At 32.6% G+C, this 16,937-nt stretch overlaps 1 long non-coding RNA gene across 1 annotated transcript; it reads right to left on the reverse strand.

The window, feature by feature from the left end:
- Positions 1-11,048: 11,048 nt before the first annotated feature.
- Positions 11,049-12,500, reverse strand: LOC126780435 (uncharacterized). The gene is made up of 5 exons (XR_007670504.1): positions 12,418-12,500; positions 11,621-11,682; positions 11,415-11,533; positions 11,239-11,330; positions 11,049-11,145 (listed from the first exon to the last, which is right to left on the reverse strand). It is a non-coding gene; the product is annotated as an uncharacterized LOC126780435 (long non-coding RNA).
- Between the last annotated feature and the right edge of the window lie 4,437 nt (positions 12,501-16,937).

Raw genomic sequence — 16,937 nt, forward strand, 5'->3', positions numbered from 1 at the left:
CTACTCTAGATACTCTTAGGTATTTCTCACAAATACTCTGTGGAACCAGTTTTCGTCGGTGAGTTTTCCGAACCAATATCACATAGAAATCTTCAAAAAAATAGCATAAAGATCACTTTGGCCCTCAATTGTTGCAGGTGGCCATGGGCGAGCGTGAGCCTCCTACCCGATTGGTCGCTCTCACATAAAAAATAAAACATATTTTTATTTTATTTATTGATATAAAAATCACCATCAATACGTCAATAGTAGGCTACTACAGTGTGAGACACCATAGACACCATTTACAACAAGAAGTATAGGATATGCGTTACATTAAAAAGTAAACATATACATTATTTCAAATAAATATTTAACGAATTTATTAACATTCCCGTAGGTTTTATTAAATGTAGTATTGACAAGTTTTCGCATAGCTAAACAATTTTTTTTATCTGTCCTATTTTGAAATAAATTATAAAAAAACTTATATTAAAAAAGAGCCACACACGTAAATCATTGCTTAATTTTTTATATTGTTTTAAAGGATTAAAAAGACATTATTTTTTAAGATTTTTAATTAAAGAATACTATTTGTTAAACGTCATAGGTAAATTGACGTTTAACAAATATTAGTAGCTTAAGCTAACAAAATATAGTTGTCACCGAAGTAAAATATTATTCAAGATGACTTCTTAGTAAGATTCTTAGATGTGCAGTTCTATAAAATTAATTTTCCATATTTCAGATGTATTTAAATCACGAAATGTTTAATGAGCATGCGCAAGCTTATTAGTCTATATTTAGCTGAGTCCAGGAGGGCGGTTCCAGGGCGTGGCTGTATCGATTGATATTCTAGTACTTATGTTCATAGTCTGTCTTTACTTATTATATTAGATGTAAAGCTACGAATTACGTTGGTTAATTTTGATAATAATATGTTTTAAGATCAATTCTTTCAGATTAACAAAGTAGGATAAATATATATCCCTTAGATATTATTATCATATTTGTGCGAAGTCTTTTTTAAGATATAGTATAACGAAATATATAACGTATCAATTTCACAACAAATAGTTTCGTTTAAATACCACTTTATATTTTATAATGTGAATTAGATAATGAAACATTAAGCCTGAATTAAGTGTCTAGAAAATTACTTACTTTACTCTTTATTACAATATATATATAAATTATATATAGAATATATTTTTTAAGTATTTTCACTGTATTTTAATAAATATATTGAAGTGATAACTTGAAAATTAAATAAACAATTTTCTAAATTATCTATTCGCCCATATTGGGCATCGTAAAACACGTTTTTTAAAATCTTGTAATATTTCTAAAACTACTAGTTTGAATTGCAAGGTTAAAAATGTTATCTTGATAAGGTTTAATAATTTGTCTCGATAAAATTAAACTGAAATCCTCGTTAATTTTTTTAACATAGAAACATCTATAAAAGATAAGCATAAGTAATTGCTTACTTTTCTGTGGTAATAATGGTTTCGTGTATTAGTATTAGTGATAATTTAGAACTTGAATAATTTTAAGATTATGTATAAAAGAATCATAATAATAATAATGTCCTTCAGACCGATATCGGCCACGGCGGCCAATCTCAAGAGAGATTAGCCAACTACACAGGAGATATTATAGTGCACAAGTGTGTGCCGCAAACACAGGTGCACTCTCTATTCCCTAACTCTCATAAGCCGATGGGATGGCTATCCGACACGACCGGAAAGAGTTCAGGCGCAGGACCAACGGCTTTACGTGCTTTCCGAGGCACGGGATTGTACACACTTCCAACTTCCAGACTCCGAGCTTCTACTGAAAATTTTCTGACAGAACAACCCAATAACTTTTTATTGGCCCGACCTGGGATTTGAACCCAAGGCCTTCGGGTCTGCGGCCTTACATTACGCCACTAGACCAACAAGGCAGTCAATATATATATATATATATATATATATATATATATATATATATATAGCTAAATATACATACATATAATTAAATAATATTTACATAAACATACATATATAATATATAAAATAAAAAAATGTAATTATAATAATATATAATAAGCAATATAATAGCAATAAAGTGCGGCAGATAATAAAACAACACTCCCTGATAATTATAAAGATAAATAATACGCCTTGAGTCGGATTTTAAATGTGTTATGAGATTGTTTTAAGTACCACTCCGGTAAAGAATTCCATAGGCGAACTGCTTGGACAGAGAAAGAATTGGTATAAAAAAAAGAAGAGTGAGAAGGAATTTTAAGAATTAGATTATCGTCAGATCGTAGAGTGCGGTCGTGCGAGTCCTTAAGGAATTCAAAACGGTGCTTAAGATAGTGAGGAGAATTTGGATGAAAAAATATACAGTAAAGAAGAGAAAGAATATGAGTATTCCTGCGAAGACGGATTTGGAGCCACTCGAGTTTTTTGCGAAATTCAGAAATATGGTCAAATTTGCGGAGTCCGAAATTTGGAGGATTATAGTTGAATTTCATCCACTGGGCGATCACTAGTTAAATATAGTTAGAGTTTGTCCACCCTAGGTGCGTTAAGTGCATAAGGGACCACGGATTTTCATTTGTAAAAAGTCTGCCCTCGTGTATTCTTTGCCAAACAAAAAGGGCAACAGAAAAGGCTGTACGCATTTACCTTTACGCAATTGGCCTTTACGCAAGTCCAACCGATATCATAGCAAAGTTACTTAGGGAGCTACACAGATAGGTTTAAATTCATAATGATCAGAAGTGACTGATAGGACAATAAGATGAGTGAGCTGACGCTGTCTCATACAGTTCACTGGTCTGTCTCAAGACCGTAAGTATGTCCTGAATTATAAATAACGAAAAATAACTAATGATTTACTCTTAGATAAGGTATAAGGCATCTTTATTAAAACTATTTCGTTGTGTAATATTAAGACTGTCACTGGTATATAATATAATATCACTGGTGGTAGGGCTTTGTGCAAGCCCGTCTGGGTAGGTACCACCCACTCATCAGATATTCTACCGCAAAACAGCAATACTTGATATTGTTGTGTTCCGGTTTGAAGGGTGAGTGAGTCAGTGTAATTACAGGCACAAGGGACATAAAATCTTAGTTCCCAAGGTTGGTGGCGCATTGGCTATAAGCGATGGTTGACATTTCTTGCAATGCCAGTGTCTAAGGGCGTTTGGTGACCACTTACCATCAGGAGCCCCATATGCTCGTCCACCTTCCTATTCAATAAAAAAATAGACATATAGCACGTATGAGATTGAGGTCGTCTACGTTAAATATAAGCTTTAACTTTGCTTAATCTAAGACACTTCCTTTGCTTGCAGAGTTTTCTATTTACGCATATCTACAGATGACCTCAAAATCACAAAGAATATCAAAGAACAACCAAATGTTTTACAACTTCAGGAAGACTTATGTGAGTTATTTGGTGCCGAAAAATAGAATCAGTTTGAATCCCTCGAAAAGCTGGTCCATAAAATTTATCAGAAAAGGAAAGATAGTAAGTTCATTTACACTATCTAATGAAGCTTACAATAGATAAATATGATTCGTGATCTGGGTGTTATATTTGATAGCAATTTGCGTTTTGGTTACTGCTATCGTCACTTCTGCGTTAAAACCACTTGCTTTTATTGTAAGGAAGGACTTTATATAAATATCTACCATGATTCGATTTTAAAACTACTATGTTAGGAGTAAACTGGAATATTGTTCTCGAGTGTGGTTCCCCGTTTATGAAATATATACAAAACGAATTGAAAAGATAAAAAATATGTTGTACATTTGATGTTATCATAACATCTGAGCGATATATTGATCAACTGAAAAAAATTATTAGATTCAAATTTGCCGTATAAGCTTTCAAATACATCGTTGATCAACAAGTTGCAAAGCTGTCACATTGATCATTAATAGCACTAATTTCGTGTTAAAGCAATTTTTAGACAAGATTCATACACTATTATATGAAATCATTTTAACGTATTCATTATTGATTTCAGCATCACCCTCGCCCTCCTTTTATCTGAGACACGGAAGACGAGGGGTATAAAGGTGCGCAGCTTTTGGTTAACGATTTTTGTAAGTTAGCTACTTATATTTTAGCTTTTTATTTTTCATAGATAAATTATTAGCAAATTTTAAACTCGTAACAAAGGATGTTTGATATCAAAATAACATGTTTTATTATATTATTGTTTCTTTTTTAAAGTCATCGATGCCTGCTCCAGCATCCGACGGACAGTTCGGTGGCAATTGACAGCTTAGACTAAATGCTTCAGAGACTTTTGAATTAATATATGACATGCAAAATAAAAAGGCTGGTCAGAAATTAGCTTCTGTACATGTGTACATGTATACGCTCAAGAAATAAATATAATCCACGCTTATTTTATACCACCACTCATTTATTACACATTCTACCGCAAGTTCCAGTTGGAAGGGTGTTTGAGCCAATAATCTAAGGACTAATTGACATAACATTTTCAAAGTTTGATTCGAAAAAAATAAAATAAAATAAAATATGTCATATACTTATTGTTTCATTTTATTTTTAATTAAACCTTTTGAATAACTGTCAATTTAAAAATACTAAGATATATTTTTTGATAGCACCGAGTCATTTAAATTTTTTTTTCAATTTATATCCTAAATTAATTTAAGCATATTTCATAATTATAACTTTAAGCTTTAATAATACTCAAATTGCTTAATTATAAACTTTCATCACAAATATAACATAAAGTGAAACTGTAACATGTAATTTTTTTGATATTTTCCTGACTGTTTATACTTATAAAGTTTATCTTATATAATTGTATATTATTCTTAGTTATTTTTTTTTAATTATAAATGAATGATTTTCATTAATTAAATACCTTTGATTATTTATCCCTAGCGTCTTAGATTAATTTACAACATATTATGATATTCTTGACTCAGCTGCATATGATCATATTAAGGGATGATACTATGACTTACTAGGTGGTAGGGCTTTATACAAGCCCGTCTGGGTGGGTACCTATCTACTCATCAAATATTCCACCGCTGAACATCAATATTCAGTATTGTTGCTTTCCCTTTTGAAGGGTGAATTAGCTAGTATAATTAACTACAGGCGCAAGGAACATAACATCTTATTTTCCAAGGTTGGTGTTTCATTAGCGATACAAGGAACGGTTAAAATTTCTTACATAGCCAATGCCTATTGGCGGTGGTGTACACTTACCACCAAGTTGGCCATTTGTTCATCCACCTGATATAACATATAAAAAATTGATTGGTAACACCTGAATTATATCTCATAATTGATAATAATCGATTCGAATTTAGATACATGGTTGTAGAAACACTTAATTGCAACTTAAGTTAAAACCTGCTATTGTTGGCTATCGCATGCTTTAAACACGTTTTCCCATGCTTATACATGTGTTCCCATGCGCTCATTAGATTAAGCATCTATTATTTTCCTTTGATGCCCGTGAGCATCGCTTAACATGTAATATCGACTGCCATACTTACACGCATTTCAAATACATGAAAAATGCTAAAATGAGAATTGATTTGAGATTGATTAACTTCATATAAAAATATATTTACAAAAGATAAAATGCGAATCGATGTTGATAGACGTTATTCAGACCTAAGAATACCTGTTTTAGATAGTTTTAAATATGATTATTAGAATATTAAAAATTAGATAACAGTTTTGTGACACTAAATCTACAGTGGTTAGATGAAGAATACATTTGTTTGAGAAACCAGCCTGAATAAACAATGTAATGAGTTAGATTTTTTTAAAATGATTAGTTTACTTAATATGCGTATTAATATAATGTTCATCATACGTCTTTTTAGAAATAAGAATATATATATATATGTATATATATATATATATATATATATATATATATATATATGATATGTTTGTAATTTAAATATAAATCATACAACATTTCTGGAAATTAATAGGTATAAAAATACATGTAAGTCTAACACACGAATGTATTTGAATGAGTACTTTTTATATGGCCAATTACAAAGACCATTAAGACAATTTTTTTATTTTACTTAGCAATTAGCTTATCTAAACTATGTTTTTCCCCATTATTTAAGAGGGCATTATGGAATAAATAAAACATAACACATATAATAAGTATATTCGTATCAATAATTACAAGATTTATGAACTGGTGCTTGGAAACAATATACATACATAATATGTACCTACTTAAAATTGATCTTGTTACATTTTATTTAGATATGACAAATAGTTTTCCAAAATAGACATAACAGTAGGCACAATAATTTTGAACAACTTTGGCGAAATCATATATCAATCATATAATACATATTAAAGAAGTGTTTTTTTTCGTTATATTAACGGAATAAGTTTCACAAACTTGGACTATTCTAACGAACACATTTATGTATATCTAATTGCCAGGAACAATATAAATAGAATGAAGAGGAAGTAAGAAAACTGTATGTATTTAACTTAGCTATCTAACACTTGAAGCATATATCTAATATGTTAACATAATATTGTTACAATAGCAGAACAATGACAAATGTGCATCAGTAACCTCCTAATCAGTCTCCACTGAAATGGTAATTTTCTTTCTAGCAACCGCTTGCAATTCTACAAAAAAACAATTTATGTCGTCAACAATTTTTAATCCCTTATTAATTATGAGTATCCCTAAATTAATTATGAGATAGTTAATTTTCATACAAACCGAGTAATATAATATCTGCAACATTCCTTTGATGCATATTATTTCCTATTTAATGGAATCTTATTCATGTTTCAATAATTTTTGACATCGGATTACGGACTTCTTGTCAACATCACATTTTAATGAAAGTTGATAATTTTTCTTTGTGGACTTCATACAAATATCAATACAAGCTTAAATTAGAGTTACAAACTTAAATATATTGTTTATAATTTAACACAATGCAATTATTCAAACTGAAGGTCTATACCTTCAGTATATAGCACTTACACTTTCTTGAGGGCCCCGAGCGAGCCCTTTCATATATTATATTATTATTATTAATTCCAATACACTTTATGTAAGAATTTATCAAGTTCAGTAACACGAATCAAAAATAGATCAATTAAGAACATTTATTTGATCTACTCGTTAACCTACGCTGTGACTGAGATTTAAAAAATGTCCAGTCATTAGTCCGGCACTACACATCTCTGCCAAAAATGTACGAAATATATATCTCCCTGAACTTTAATGAATTAGTAAAAGTATGCGTAAGAGCAATCGTTCTCATCAACCGCGTGTGGCTATTTTAACATTTTGAATACACCGTCCCGATAATTTCTCTTCTGTACGTTCGCAATAGGTGATTCTCAATTCAATGAACTTTTAATTCATCCAATTCGTTGTTCTAGTTAAAATTCCTCTTTTGGAAATTTCAGTTGATCCTATAGTATTGTCAGTTGTACCAGTTGGAACCAAGTGCTGAGACTCAGCTGAGAAACTGAGCTAAGAGACACCAATGTCCTGGGGGTATCTCTTGCGAAAACGCAAGGCTTATGGTGTTTGCAGAATGGGAACAGAACTTGAGGAATTTCGGGGCATCGGACGACTGACCGGTAAATATCTTCACCTGGATACCACCACGAGCGCCAATGGCTAATTTTTGGAACATGTTCGCTAAGCATTTTTTTTACTTCTGTGCGAACGACCACTTTCGCTTTCCCAATGATTTTTATAAATTATATAGATTTCCTTCAGAATATGTGATTTGTGTAGTGCCGTATTATAAACACAATATTAAAATAGCCTTAGTTTCTATATTTAGTTATTTAAATATACCTTAACTCGTTAAAAACCTACTAAGGTTAAGTTAATACAATTAATAAATTAACACGCTACTTTATGCAAATGCATTTCTCTCTAGACCTGTCAGTTCATATTTACAAACTACACACCTACATACATTCATTAACAATTTTACACGAATCAATGCCAAAAATGACAATATGATGATGATTTCTTAGATTTTTTGAATTTTTGAATAATTAATTCGAATTTTTAATTGCATTACAAAAAATTCGGATTATTTTACAAAGAATGCTCTTTAGTTGTTGACACTGTGACTTACGCATATTATGAAAAACGAGCATTTCAAATAATATTTAATTAAGTCTAATGCAGACACTTCGACCTGAGTTGTCATAGTATTGCTATGAATAACTGATGTGACAGGAACTTCCCGATGCATACACTTGTCGGATCTTCAAATCGAAGTTTTCGAGGAATAGCGTGTCTTGGTTTGGTTGCTGACGCAAGCTTAACGGGTTTGGTTCCAGTCGCATTAGTATTTCTTCCTATATCTAAGTTTTTATTTCTAAATTATGTAGCTCTAATTATATTTATTTTGTGCGTTGGTTATCTTTTATGATTATGCAAAATTATTTCATGTTAACTTTATAGTTTGCAAAATCAAAAATTTTAGTTTTTTATTATTATTATATTTTCTTTTTGTTTTTTTTTCAAATTTTTTAATATAATTTTTTTAAGCTAGTTAACTATTTCAAAACTAATAATTTCGAAAAAATAATAATATGAACGTAAAACATTAAAAAATGTTGTCAAGAGCTTGAATGAATTTAAAACAAAAATTAAACAGATTAAACCTATCGCTATTAAGCAAACCATTTTTAATCAGAGTGTAAGTAGCACTCTGTACTAAAAATCCTCTCAATTTGATGAGAAAGGTTGGAGATTATTACAGAACACTACACCAATGCGGCTTGGTGGATACACATTTGGTAGAATTTCAGAAATTAGACACATGCAACCTGCATGTGTCTAATGTCAATGTCATCACCTCGTGGTTTTTACCATACCGTTGAGCACGAGAGTAACAAAAAGGTTCAGGATACTTAGAGCAAAGTCTAATAGTTTCAAATATTTTTAAAAAATGGCTAAATTTTTAATTCAATTTGGATTTAAAATATTTAAAAAAATATATTTTGTAAACCAAGTTCAATTAAAATTTAGCCACTTAGCTCATATTTTTATTTACCTACTTTATATAACAACAATTTTTTATTTACCAACCTTAACAAAGAAATATTTTACTCCTTTTTTGGAAAAATATTTTTAGTGCAAAGCTACTAATATGATTATTCAATTTAATTTTGATATTTCTATGCTAGGTAGGCGTTGAAGTAAAAGTTTGATGATAAATTAGTTTCATTGCGATAAGTTAAGGTTAACTTAATTTTTTAACCCACACTACAGTTGTTATTTCTTGTAACAAGAATAAAAAAAATGAAAATGCAAAGGTAATCGACTCAGTTTGTAGCTGGTTCACCTACCTGTATAAATGTCAACATAACTTATAATATGCATACTTAAAACTCAATATACACTTTTGAGATTGTGTTCAATATTATCCTATTCCTAAATTTCTAACCTAAATTAACTATTTACACACTACGTTTTTTCTGCTATTTTCGTTTTATGGTGTACTAATATTCACCTAAAATCTTTACTATACTTAATAACTACACTACACTATACTACACTAATGACTACAAAATTATATATAGGTTGATAGGGAATGAACTGGAATGGCAGTCAGAGCGTCACGGTAGATACCGTGGCGCTCCTTGTTAAGACGGAAAGGGTACCGCTTGGTTATTAATGGGTATTCAGATGTTCGGGGCGCACTCGGCGCTTTGGACACCGGCGAGTAATACATCCCCCCCCCCCCCCACTGTTCCCGTGGGGGAAACGCATAACGCGTTTTTTCAGCGTTAAAAAAAAGGTTTGAACTGAAAAATAAATAAAAACGTAGATTTTATTGACCCATTCGTTTGAAACTAAGACAAATCATATTAATTGTTAATAACGAAAGGAAAATTATATATTATAATGAACAAAAGCAGGGTTTAACGCAATGTTTATTAAATAAATGATTTGATTTCCCGTAAATGTAAAAAAACATGTAATATGATTATATTGATTGTTAATGATGAAAGTTTGAAAAAATAACTAGCTTTCTATTACAGTACTATCTTATAAATGATTCTCGAAAAATATATTTGTATTTGTTTTACTTATTACGCGACGCCTTAACTCCTAGTTAGCTTGCATCTCTAAAAAAATTAAAGCGTTACTACGTTTACTCCAACATAAAAGAACGTATGCCAATCATAGTAAAAAGCTAATAACTCAAAATTTCAAGATATCTCTAGAAGAAACCTCACATTTCATAACTTGCACCGGCTGTCAATACATAGGAAAATTTTATTCTTAAAATTTCTATTACAATATTATCAAAGTAAAAATATTTATATAATTAAATAATGCTTCGAATGGAGATCGAGATATTCCTGGGTTATATGCAAATTTTAGTTTGAGTTTCAAAAAATCTTAATTTGTTTTTTGTCTGTTAACAAGCCGTTCGAGAAATAAGAATATCAGACTTCTTCTATATTTATATGTACAAAGGTATCTTCATCCTTAAAAAAATCTACTCAATTATTTTATTATTACTGTGTTTACGTGGATTGCAATGTATCTTTTTATTTAATTCTAAAATAATTCATACCGATGTTATCCAATATTAATAAAATTGCATTGATTACTTGCCCTTCCGGCCAATAATTTTAACTTAATCATCTCCCTAACTACGAGTACCTATGTTTAAGATTACTCCTTTTACTCCTTAAGTCACAATATAACATTATAATAATATATTTGTATAGAAGAATTAAGCTAAAAAGTTTTAAATAGAAAATCAAAAAACAGAAAGACAAACCAGTGGAGATTAATGACCACTTCGATTCTAGCATTAAAAACTACTAAGATACTTTTTTGGGGCTGTTGTGGGCATGTGTCTCGTGAGAGAACATTATGTGGCCACATAACAACTCAAAAAATACCGTCCGAGACGACTAATTTTTTTTACTACTTTTTTTTTATTTTTATACAAAAATATTTTATAATCTACTATTTTAAACTATACTTATTATTTAATACTTATTATCCACTTTTTTTTTATTGTGCATGTCAAACCTTTGCGTCGTTCGCATCCAGTTGTTGCTATCGATGTACAAAGTTCGTCCAGAAAACTTCCAAAGATTTATGATAAGTTTCTGTGATAAAAAAAATGTGTTGACTATTAATTTGCAATTTTTATTCAATAATTTAATTATCAAAAATAGTATGTTACATATTTATGTACTTACGGCACAAAAGACTTATAGCTTCGGTAAATATATAAACTTCCCAATGCAGAAGTTCTTGTCTGGTGTTAAGACGACCTGATTTCTGTCGGTATCTGTAAAATATTATTTGGTATTAATCAGTTTTCACAAAATACAAGTATATTGATATTAAACTCCAGCATAATAATAGTTCATACTTGATCGTGATGAAAGCTTTGACATGTTCGTGGAAATTTCTTCGTCCGAATGGGATCAATATATTTTAAATATGTGGCTAGCATTTGTGATGAATTTGAATATGGAATTAACGAAGACCCTGCAAAATAGTGACGTTATTATATTTGGTTAAAATTTAGGTAGGATATATATTTAATTTGTGTTTAATATATTTATTCAGTCATACCATCCATATAATTAAGTTCCATCATCATTTTTAGTTTAAATGACTCTCTCTGCGAAAGTTCCCTGTAATAAATATTTTCGTCACTTTATAAATACTTTCGTCAATAGAACATAATTTTCGTCTTTTTTTTTTTGTAGTATGTAGATCATGTTGTTTTTTTTTAAATATAATAATTTAAAATTAAAATAAGTCGTAAAAAATCAGAATAAAATACTGAAATATCTTACTGATTACTACGGGAATTATAATTAACAAATTGAATAAATAATATAAAAAATTACAAAGAAATAAAATTTTTGACAAGTTCCTCGCAGGATTGCGTTTGGTCGCGTTAGTTAATTCGCTAACATAATAGTGCTATTATTTTAGATATATATTAAAAGATATTTTTTTTACTTAAACTATAATAACTTCGCATATATGCTCAGGCAGCTTGCAAGCGTTGCAGAAATCGCTCTGCCCATCGGTATGAGCTTATCGATTGTACCTTTTGGGAAGGAGAGCGTGGTATATGAGGCGAGGAGAGGTTGCCATTCGTAGTTAAAATGCATTGAGTTTTCAGCGCAGCATTATTATTATTTTAACAATAATTAAATGACTAGTAAAAGTCTGGCAGACTATTGCTTAATTAAATTAAAATATTTCGCTATTTTTGCACCCGAAAATCAGCTCAGCGTGTATGTGCGTGTATGTACAAAAATGTTCATAATATAAATACGGTTTTATTAATTAAAAGAAACATTAACAACTGAATAAATATATATTAAGATAAAGTATGAAATTAAAAAAATACTTACGATATTAAAATCCAAACAGTGTTTAAGATTACTGCAAATTTTTTCTTTTTTTTAATGTTTATCCTATTTTTAATACTAAGCACTATAAGAACAAAAAAATGCTCTTATTTAAAAACACAGTTCATAATATGCGTCATCATAGTGTCAACACGTAAAGTGCATTGCCTAGATTTTCTGCTACAACCGGGTTGAGGTAAATCGGACAGATCTGCGCATGTACAATCAAGATCGATACCACCCTGTCTCCATGGTGAAGATTGGAATGAGTAGGGTGACGTTGCGATATGGGTGGTGGCAAGGGTCAATCAGAACAGTCGATATATGTATAATACGTTGCGTTGTGGAGAAACAATGCAATGCTTATTAATAATAGAAACTAACATAATCTAAAAAAATAAATAAAAGTAATAATAATATAACAATATGTTTTTTATATCAAATTAAAAACAAGGTTAATAAATTATATAAATGTGATATCCGTATATTTAAATATAAAGTTAAAAATTGCTATTTTGTTTTTATGTAATTTTATAAGTATTTTATTTCATTGTTTTATATATTTCTTATATGTTATATTTTGTTGAGCATGTGGCACCCATTCTATTAATATATGTATATACTAGATGACCCGTGGCCCCGTTACCGTTACCGTACCGTCGCAGAACGGTAAAAATTTTTACATGTGATGATATTATGATTGTGGTTAAGTTAGTACTGAATGCTACTGAATGATTTATTTCAAAATATTACCCAAACATTAATAAAATTGTCTTACGTATTTGATATTTTAAATTATCTCTTAAACTATGCAACTAAAAACATACTGTAAAAACTAATTTTATCTAAATATCATTTTCTTGGTGATAAAGCAATTTATTTCTAAATAGATTGACTTGTTGTATATGAAAAAAAACCGTCTAATAGAAATATCACTCAATAGATAAGAGACATGGTCACAGTTCCATAAGTATGTCGTATTATCTCTTTAATCATTTGTTCAAATTATATGCAGTATAAGGGAAAAGTCTTTTGTTTTAAACTCTTGAGACGCTAAGTTTACTTATTTTGACAATAATTCATAATTGTTGATAATATGACCAATAAACATGACCTGACGATTTAAATTATTTTTTAATATAAAAACTTTTTTATAAGTTATATTAAAATTGATGACATAATTGAAACTAACTTAAATTGTGTTAAAAAATCTAAGAGGTTGTAAGATATTGACAGTTTAAAAATTGTAGTTATTAGGGAAATTAATAATTATTATAGAGAGTTTGACCAGGTCTATACTGACAGAACGAAAAAGTAAATCTGGTGTAGGTGCTGAGTATTACAGGATATTTAAGATTAATGAGTCGATATCAATATTAACGGCTGAATTATTAGCAATTTATAAAGCGCTTATGTATGTTTCCGCTACTGACATGCGAAAGGCGGTTGTACTCACTGATAGCGAAAGTGCACTACAACTTATTAGTAGGCGTATTAAGGGTCATAAAGGAGAATTATATAGAATATATTAGATAGCATACGAAATTCTTAGATTGTTACAAGAATATCGAGGTAAGGATGTTATTTTAAAGCTTCAGTGGATTCCATCCCACATCGGTCTGACTGATAACGAGGAAGCGGATCGATTAACAAATTTATGTCTTACTATTGAAGATGAATACTATATTAAACTACACTATACCGAAGTTTTTGCAAAATTCAAAATTAATTGTATTAAAATTTGGAAGAATATTTTAATGAGAAAATGCTTTATAAGGGGATATGGTAAGGAACGATGCAATCCGAGCCTTCTCGAGATTCTTCGTGAAATAAGTTAGTTATAGCATTTAGACTTAGATCCGGACACATGCCACTAGGCAAGTTCGAACATCTAATGAGGCAACCCCGAGAACCCCTTAGAATTTGGAGGCCTGCAGAGGCGGGCCTACCGTCGGGACGTCACGGCAGTATGCGGAAGCGATCCCGTGGCGTACCCCGAAAACACGGTGTGGGTACCGCTGGTTTTTTAGTGGGTATTCCGGGGCCTTCAGCGTCGGTGAGCCCCACATATCCCCCCACTTCATGTGGGGGAAACGCGTAAATGCGTTTTTCCAGAGAAAAAATCTAATGAGGAAAAGTGACACTCCCAATTCAAGTCAAGTATGTGGTGTAATGGATGTGTTTCACACTTTGGTGTCAGAGGATTGGCTTTAAGTATCTTCGAAAGTTATCTTAGCGAACGGACTCAATATGTCTCTATAAATAATCAAGTAAGTGATGAGGAAGATCTTTTCAATGGTGTTCCTCAAGGTAGCGTACTAGGGCCGACTTTATTCCTGGTCTACATAAATGATCTGTGCAAGCTTAAATTACCAAACTGCACAATCGTAACATATGCCGACGACACCTCACTAATTGTCCATGGTAAGAATTGGTCAGATGCTCGAATAAAGCAGAATTGGCCCTTGCTATCGTAATGAACTGGCTGTCCTGTAATTTATTGACTCTTAATATAGATAAAACGCATTATATGACTTTTGGCTCCAGCTATACCGGCTACGTCATTTCCTGTAGTCGCTCATAATTGTTCTGAATACCAGGTTCCTTGCAACTGTAATAAAATCTCTCGCACGAAGACCATTAAGTATCTCGGAGTAACAATAGATGAGGGGCTAAACTGGAATGCTCACATTCAATCTGTAATTTCACGTATAAGGAAAATAATGTATGTATTTAGATATCTTGGGGCATCTGTTTGTTTCCAGACTTTAAAAACTGTATATTACGCACTTGTGCAGTCTAATATCACTTACTGTATCACAGCGTGGGGAGGTGCTGCTAAGATCAATATACTTCGATTAGAGCGAGCAGTAAGACTGCGGCGTTTGGACTTGAGCATTGAGATGTTGTGCAGCCTACCATCGGTTCGCGTGTGTAAGTGGACGCCTTGCTGTTCATCTCCAAAAGCAACCTTCAGAAGCACCGAAAAGAATATTCCGAACAAAGTGGGGGCCAGTGCACAACCTTGACGAACATCACGGCGTACGTCGAATGGCGTGGATGTGTTGCCATTGTGCAGGATGGTGACTTCCATACCTTCGTGGAACGATTGCACTATACTTAGGAGTTTTGGGGGGCATCCAATTCTGACAAGAACCGAGTACAACCCCTCTCTACTCACGGAGTCAAAAGCCTTGTTTAGGTCTACAAATGCAATGACTAGGGGGGTATGTTGCTCCCTACACTTTTCTTGTAGCTGTCTGAGTGAAAATATCATGTCGACAGTTGACCGTTGGGACCTAAAACCACATTGTGCCTCAGGGTATATGCGGTCGGCGAGCCTTTGTAGTTTGCCTAAAATAACCCTAGCAAAGGCTTTACCGACGATGCTAAGAAGAGATATTCCGCGGTAACAGTTGCAGTCGCCACGATTGCCTTTGCCTTTATAAAGAGTGACGATGTTAGCATCTCGCATATCCCGAGGGACGTAGTTTTCTTCCCAGCACTTAGCCAGGTGGTTATGAAGGATGGGCAAGAGACACTCAAGCTTGACGACTTCGGTGACAACATCGTCTTTTCCGGGGCTCTTTCCGCATTTGAGCTTCTTGACGGCCAGATAAAGTTCCTCTACTGTGGGTGCAACGTCTAGCTCGTGCCAAGTTGCCAGATTCGGGACAAGCTCCACTGCTTCTGGCTGAATATCCACTGGGCACGAGTAGAGCCCCTTGTAGTATTCTACCCATCTTGCCATCTGACGGGTGCTGTCTGTTATAACAGAACCGTCGGTTTCCTTGAGAGGTGCCGTCTTTTTTGGAGTAGGTCCAAGAGCTCTTTTGATGTCCGCGTACACCCCGCCAATATCCCCCGCATTTTCGCACGCTTGGATGCTTTGACAAAGCTCTATCCAATACGCATTTACAAAGAAACGTGTGCTACGCTGGAGTGAGGCTTTTGCCTTCGTGAGATCTTCACGCGTCGCATCGCAACGGTTAAGGCGAAAATTTAAAGCGGCTTGGTGTTTCGAGTCAATCAAGGGAAGTAAGTGCTCCTCGTTTTCTTGAAACCAGTCGTAAGATTTTGCCTTTTGATAGCCAAAAGGCAAAATCTTACGACTGAAACCTTGCCTGCAGTGTCAGTGAGAAGAGACTTGACTTTTTCCCATTCGTCTCGCACTGATGCCGTACTTTCCCAAGTTGCAACTTCTTCGCGGACGAGTTCCCCAAATGACTCCACTACTTCCAAGTCACGAGTCTTGAAAAAATTTATCTTTTTTCGACCGAGTGGCTTGGAAGAATGGACTCTTCTAGGGACAAGTCGGACTTTAGTAGCAACGAGGCTGTGATCAGTGTGCAATCGGCACTGTGAAACGCCCGCGTGTGGAGCGTTTCCCGTAGATCCCTCCTTCTTGTAAGAGCAAGGTCTAATTGGTGCCAGTGTTTAGATCGAGGGTGCATCCACGAGAGTTTCCGCATCATTTTGCCTTTAGAAACCAAGGCACCAGCTGTGTGTTACCAACACCTGGT

The sequence above is a fragment of the Nymphalis io genome, chromosome Z (assembly GCF_905147045.1).
Source record: "Nymphalis io chromosome Z, ilAglIoxx1.1, whole genome shotgun sequence".
Lineage (NCBI taxonomy): Eukaryota > Metazoa > Arthropoda > Insecta > Lepidoptera > Nymphalidae > Nymphalis > Nymphalis io.